Here is a 7,407-nt window from a genome sequence, read left to right as displayed (position 1 = left end):
TTTGCCACGTCTGTTATGGATTATTGTTGTCTGTCTCTTGCTTCTCATTGATACTGTAAAATCAGAATTATTTGCACATATTTTATTTTAAATTTCGATTTTCATCACTTTTCTTTTTCGCAAACATATATTTTTGTGATTTTTTTGCAAAAGCAAAAGCATGTGACCATATCTGGGTTTACAGTACGTTCAATGCTGAGTACTCGTCACTGTGTATCTGTTCCTTTGAAGCTGTCCTCTACAAAAAGGTTGACAGATCCGTATTTATCCCTACACAAGAGCTAGAAACCATAAGACAACAGGGGAGACTATAGAACAGTCAACCTCTGCCAGCTGGTTATCTGGCCATGGTTCTTTGATGATTTAAGTAACCAAGAGGCATTGGCATCCACAGGAGAGACGATGGGACAATCAACCTCCGCAAACTGCTTAAAAGATCATATAAGTTGTTTGAGGCACAACCTTCTTTAATGATAAGTTACCATTAGGCATTGGGGACAGAACAGTCAACCTCTGACAGCTGGTTATCTGGCCATGTTGGCAGGCACAAGCTAAAATTACCAAGGTTCTTTGATAATTGAAGAAACCATGAGGCATTGGAGACTACAGGGAGACGATGGAGCAGTCAACCTCCGCCAGCTGGTTAACAGATCATATTACTTGTCTGAGATACAATCTTAAGATGTGAAGGTTCTCGAATAATAAGTAACCATTAGGCATAAGCAATGATAGAAGAGACGATTGAACAATCGACCTCCGCCAGAGGGTTATGTGATCACGTTGGTCCTCAGAGGTACAACCCAAAAATGCAAAGGTTCTCGGATAACTAGTAACCATTAGGCATAAGCAATGACAGGAGAGACGATGGAACAATCGACCTCTGCCAGAGGGTTATGTGATCACGTTGGTCCTCCTTGGTACAACCCAAAAATGCAAAGGTTCTCCAATAACTAGTAACCATTAGGCATAAGCAATGACAGGAGAGACGATGGAACAATCTACCTTCGCCAGAGGGTTATGTGATCACGTTGGTCCTCCTTGGTACAACCCAAAAATGCAAAGGTTCTCCAATAACTAGTAACCATTAGGCATAAGCAATGACAGGAGCGACGATGGAACAATCGACCTCTGCCAGAGGGTTATGTGATCACGTTGGTCCTCCTTGGTACAACCCAAAAATGCAAAGGTTCTCCAATAACTAGTAACCATTAGGCATAAGCAATGACAGGAGCGACGATGGAACAATCGACCTCTGCCAGAGGGTTATGTGATCACCTTGGTCCTCCTCGGTACAACCCAAAAATGCAAAGGTTCTCCAATAACTAGTAACCATTAGGCATAAGCAATGACAGGAGAGACGATGGAACAATCGATCCCCGACAGCTCGTTATGTGATCACGTTGGACGTCAGAGGCACTACCTAAAAACTCAAAATGCCAAGGCTATCTGATGATGAGGCACTGACGACTACAGGAGAGACGATGGATCAACCAATCTCCGCCAGCTGATTATGTGATCATGCTGGTCGTCAGAGGGACAACCTAAAAATTACCAAAGTTCTTGGAAAGTAGGTAAGCATCAGGCATCGACTACTGGAGAGACGATGGAACAATTGACCTCCGCTCCACCAGCTGGTTAACTGATCACGATGGTCGTCTGTGGCACAACCTGAAAATGCGAAGGTTCTCGAATAATAAGTAACCGACCATATACAGGAGAGAAGATGGCACAATCAACCTCTTCCAGTTGGCTATGTGATCACGTTGGTCGTCCAGCCTGGGGACAAACTAAAAATGCCAACGTTCCGGAATAATAAGTCACCATTAGACATTGGCGCCTACCAGCTGGAACAATCGACCTCAGCCAGCTGGTGATGAGATCACACTCGTCTGAAGGACAACCTTATGATGCCAAGGCTTGAATTATAAGTAACCATAGCAGTGACGACTACTACAGAAGAGACGGGGAAATAATCCACCTCCGCCAGCTGGTTGATCACGCTGGTCGCCGAGGCACCATCTAAAAACTCAAAATGCCAAGGTTATCTGATGATGAGGCCCTGACAACTACAAGAGAGACAGGAGGTGCTCAGGAGGTCCTCAGAGGTACAACCCAAAAATGCAAAGGTTCTCGAATAATTAGTAACCATTAGGCATAAGCAATGACAGGAGAGATGATGTAACAACCAATCTTCGCCAGGTGGTTATGTGATCACGTTGGTCGTCTGAGGGACCAACGTGATCACACAACCAGCAGGTGGAGGTGGATTGTTCCGTAGTCTTCCCTGTAGTTGCCAATGCCTAAAGGTTACTTATCAATCCAGGAAACATGACATTATTAGGTTGTCTTTCAAATGACCAACAACGTGATCATAGCTTGCGGAGGTAGATTGTTCCGTCTTCTCTCCTGTAGTCGCCAATGCCTAATGGTTATTTATTTCTTTAGAACCTTGGCATTTTAGGCCATTGTGCCTTAGACGAATAAAGCGATCATATAAGTAGCTGGCGGGGGTATATTGTTCCGTCGTCTCTCTTGTAGTCGCCAATGGCTAATGGTTACTTGTTATAGGAAAAGCTTGGCATTTTCAGATTGTCCCTCAGACGACCAACGTGATCACATAACCAGTTGGCGGAGGTAGATTGTTCCATCGCCTCTCCTTCAGTCATCAATGCCAAACGGTAAATTATTATAAGAGAACCTTGGCATTTTTTGTTGTTCCCCGGACGACCAACGTGATCACATAACCCTCTGGCAGAGGTCGATTGTTCCATCGTCTCTCCTGTCATTGCTTATGCCTAATGGTTACTAGTTATTCGAGAACCTTTGCATTTTTGGGTTGTACCTCTGAGGACCAACGTGATCACATAACCCTCTGGCGGAGGTCGATTGTTTCATCGTCGCTCCTGTCATTGCTTATGCCTAATGGTTACTAGTTATTCGAGAACCTTTGCATTTTTGGGTTGTACCAAGGAGGACCAAGGTGATCACATAACCCTCTGGCGGAGGTCGATTGTTCCATCGTCTCTCCTGTCATTGCTTATGCCTAATGGTTACTAGTTATTCGAGAACCTTTACATTTTGGGGATGTACCTCCGAGGATCAACGTGCCACATAACCTTCTGGCAGAGGTCGATTGATCCATCGTCTCTCCTGTAGTCGCCAATGCCTAATGGTTACTTGCTATAGGAGAACCTTGGCATCTTTAGATTATCCCTCAGACGACCAATGTGAACACATAACCAGTTGGCAGAGGTAGATTGTACCATTGTCTCTCCTGTAGTCAGCAACACCAATCGTTTACTTATCATTGGATTCTTAGCATTTTAGGTTGTTCCTCAGACGACCAACGTGATCAAATTATCATCTGGCGCAGGTAGATTGTTCCATCGTCTCACCTGCAATCGTCAATGCCAAACGGTTACTGATTAAAAGAGAACCTTGGCATTTTTGGTTGTTCCTCGGACGACCAACGTGATCCTAAAACTAACGGACGCAGGTCGATTGTTCCATCGTCTCTCCTGTAATCGTTAGTGCCTCAAGGTTACTTATTACTGGAGAACCTTGGCATTTTTAGGTTGTCCCTCAGACGACCAACGTGATCACATAAGTAGCTGGTGGAGGTAGATTGTTCCATCGTCTCCCCTATGATCGGCGATGTCTAATTGTTACTTATGATTAGAGAACCATGGCATTTTTAGGTTGTGCCTCAGACGACCAACGTGATCACATAACCTCCTGGCAGAGGTCGATTATTCCATCGTGTCTCCTGTCATTGCTTATGCCTAATGGTTATTAATAATTAGAGAACCTTTGCATTTTTGGGTTGTACCTCTGAGGACCAACGTAATCACATAACCCTCTGGCGGAGGTCGATTGTTCCATCGTCGCTCCTGTCATTGCTTATGCCTAATGGTTACTAGTTATTCGAGAACCTTTGCATTTTTGGGTTGTACTTCTCAGGACCAACGTGATCACATAACCCTCTGGCGAAGGTAGATTATTCCATCGTGTCTCCTGTCATTGCTTATGCCTAATGGTTACTAATAATTAGAGAACCTTTGCATTTTTGGGTTGTACCTCTGAGGACCAACGTAATCACATAACCCTCTGGCGGAGGTCGATTGTTCCATCGTCGCTCCTGTCATTGCTTATGCCTAATGGTTACTAGTTATTCGAGAACCTTGGCATTTATAGGTTGTCCCTCAGACGACCAACATCACATTAGTAGCTGGTGGAGGTAGATTGTTCCATCGTCTCCCCTGTGATCGGCGATGTCTAATGGTTACTTATCATTAGAGAACCATGGCATTTTTAGGTTGTGCCTCAGACGACCAAGGTGATCACATAACCCTCTGGCGGAGGTCGATTGTTCCATCGTGTCTCCTGTCATTACTTATGTCTAATGGTTACTAATTATCTGAGAATCCTTGCATTTTTGGGTTGTACCAAGGAGGACCAATGTGATCACATAACCCTCTGGCTGAGGTCGATTGTTCCATCGTCTCTCCTGTCATTGCTTATGCCTAAGTGTTACTAGGTATTCGAGAACCTTTACCTTTTTTGGTTTTACTAAGGAGACCAACGTGATCACATAACCTTCTGGCAGAGGTCGATTGTTCCATCGTCTCTTCTGTCATTGCTTATGGCTAAGTGTTACTAGGTATTCGAGAACCTTTACCTATTTTGGTTGTACTACGGAGACCAACGTGATCACATAACCTTCTGGCAGAGGTCGATTGATCCATCGTCTCTCCTGTAGTCGCCAATGGCTAATGGTTACTTGCTTTAGGAGAACCTTGGCATCTTTAGATTGTCCCTCAGACGACCAACGTGATCACATAAGTAGCTAGTGGAGGTAGATTTTTCCATCGTCTCCCCTATGATCGCCAACGCCTAATGGTTACTTATCATTAGAGAACCATGGCATTTTTAGATTTTTAGGTTGTGCCTCAGACGAGTTATGTGATCACATAACCCTCTGGCAGAGGTCGATTGTTCCATCGTCTCTCCTGTCATTGCTTATGCCTAATGGTTACCAATCATTGGAGAACCTTTGCATTTTGGGGTTGTACCAAGGAGGACCAACGTGATCACATGACCAGCTTGCAGATATCGATTGAGCCATCGTCGCTCCTGTAGACGTCAATGCCTGATGCTTACCCACTTTCCAAGAATTTTGGCTATTTTAGGTTGTGCCTCAGACGACCAACGTGATCTTATAAGTTGCTGGCGGAGGTATATTGTTCGGTGGTTTCTCCTGTATTCGCCAATGCCTAATGCTTACTTGTTATAGGAGAACCGTGGCATTTTTAGTTTGTCCCTTAGCTAGACGACCAACCTGATCAAATAACCATCTGGCAGAGTTCGATTGTTCCTAGGTCTCTCGGGTAGTCGCCGATGCCTAATGGTTACTTATTATAAGAGAACCTTGGCCTTTCTGGTTCTACCTCGGACAATTGACGTGATCCTAAAACTAACTTACGGAGGTTGATTGTTCCATCTTGTCTCTTGTAGTTGTTGGTGCCTAATGGTTACTTATTACTGTAGAACCTTGGCATTTTTAGGTTGTCCCTCAGACGACCAACATCACATTAGTAGCTGGTGGAGGTAGATTATTCCATCGTCTCCCCTATGATCGGCGATGTCTAATGGTTACTTATCATTAGAGAACCATGGCATTTTTAGGTTGTGCCTCAGACGACCAACGTGATCACATAACCTCATGGCGGAGGTCGATTGTTCCATCGTCTCTCCTGTCATTGCTTATGCCTAATGGTTACTAGTTATTCGAGAACCTTTGCATTTTTTGGTTGCACCTCGGAGGACCAATGTGATCACATAACCCTCTGGCGGAGGTCGATTGTTCCATCGTCTCTCCTGTCATTGCTTATGCCTAATGGTAACTAGTTATTCGAGAACCTTTGCATTTTTGGGTTGTACCAAGGAGGACCAACGTGATCACATAACCTTCTGGTGGAGGTCGATTGTTCCATCGTCTCTCCTGTCATTGCTTTTGCCTGATGGTTACTAGTTATTCGAGAACCTTTACATTTTTGGGTTGTACCTCTGAGGACCAAGGTGATCACATAACCCTCTGGCAGAGGTCGATTGTTCCATCGTCTCTCCTGTCATTGCTTACGCCTAATGGTTACTAGTTATTCGAGAACCTTTGCATTTTTGAGTTGTACCAAGGAGGACCAAGGTGATCACATAACCCTCTGGCGGAGGTCGATTGTTCCATCGTCTCTCTTGTCATTGCTTATGCCTAATGGTTACCAGTTATTCAAGAACCTTTGCCGTTTTGGGTTGTACTAAGGAGGCCCAACATGATCACATAACCAGCTGGCAGATATCGATTGATCCATCGTCTCTCCTGTAGTTACCAATGCCTGATGCTTACCTAACCCACAACCAAGTAGTAAAGACAAATACAAATTCTTATGTAAGATATTATTATTTAGCCTTTATGAAAATACACTTTGATGCTACATAAATACCACGATGATTATGAAAATAACGGCTGCCATGATTCTATTATGACAAACAATGTTCGATTATCATGGATAATACCATGCTTTCGATATCCTATCAATCGGTCCATCCCAACTTCAGAAGACCCGGCGGCTACCAGTACATATGATATCAGTACTGCATAATATCAGTAAACCCAGCCACCCATTAAAATGAAGTGGGACGACTGTTCACTTTCAACACTGATTTATTTATGATCAGTAGAGTTTGGCCAAAAAGTTTAAAAGAGACTATTTCAAGACGATTGAGATAAGAGATAAAATTAATTTAAGTGTTTTATAACAGCCTTGTTGTCATTTTGAAATATCATTTAAGTCCATCAAAACGCAGATGCAGGTGTTTAAAACTCGTTTTATTAAAATGAGAAAGCTTGGCCAAAAGGTAACGAAAGAATCAGGTTTCCATACATTTCTCTCTTCGAAACATTGTTGTACGGTTGATGTCACTCTAAATTTGCCTAATACTTGTATATTTCAACAGTGCAATACACATGAATATCCAAGTAACTTTCAAAGTTTAGAGCGACGTTGAGCTCCAAATAAACCGAGGCTGGCACTTATGATAATTACAGTGTTCCAGTCAGAAGAATGCTGCAAATAGACAGAAAATTTGCACTAATCGTTTTTAGAGCATTAGCGTATATTTTCTGATACATGTATATAAAAAAAATTCCCTTAATGTAGGAGCGCGGTCAACTTAGTTCTGCCCCCCTCCACCATCTCAAGATACGCCCCCTTTTAAAAAAACCCAACGAAGAATTTCTGGATCACACCATTGGATTGAAAGCAACGTCACATGCCAATGAGGAAGTTTACATGCATGTATCAAGGTGAACCTAAAAGGACATGAAACACGTTACCCAACTTTCGAGTCCGA

This window comes from Lineus longissimus, chromosome 1, assembly GCF_910592395.1.
Source record: "Lineus longissimus chromosome 1, tnLinLong1.2, whole genome shotgun sequence".
In the NCBI taxonomy this organism is placed as follows: Eukaryota; Metazoa; Nemertea; class Pilidiophora; order Heteronemertea; family Lineidae; genus Lineus; species Lineus longissimus.
Note: the sequence above shows the minus strand (reverse complement) of the source record.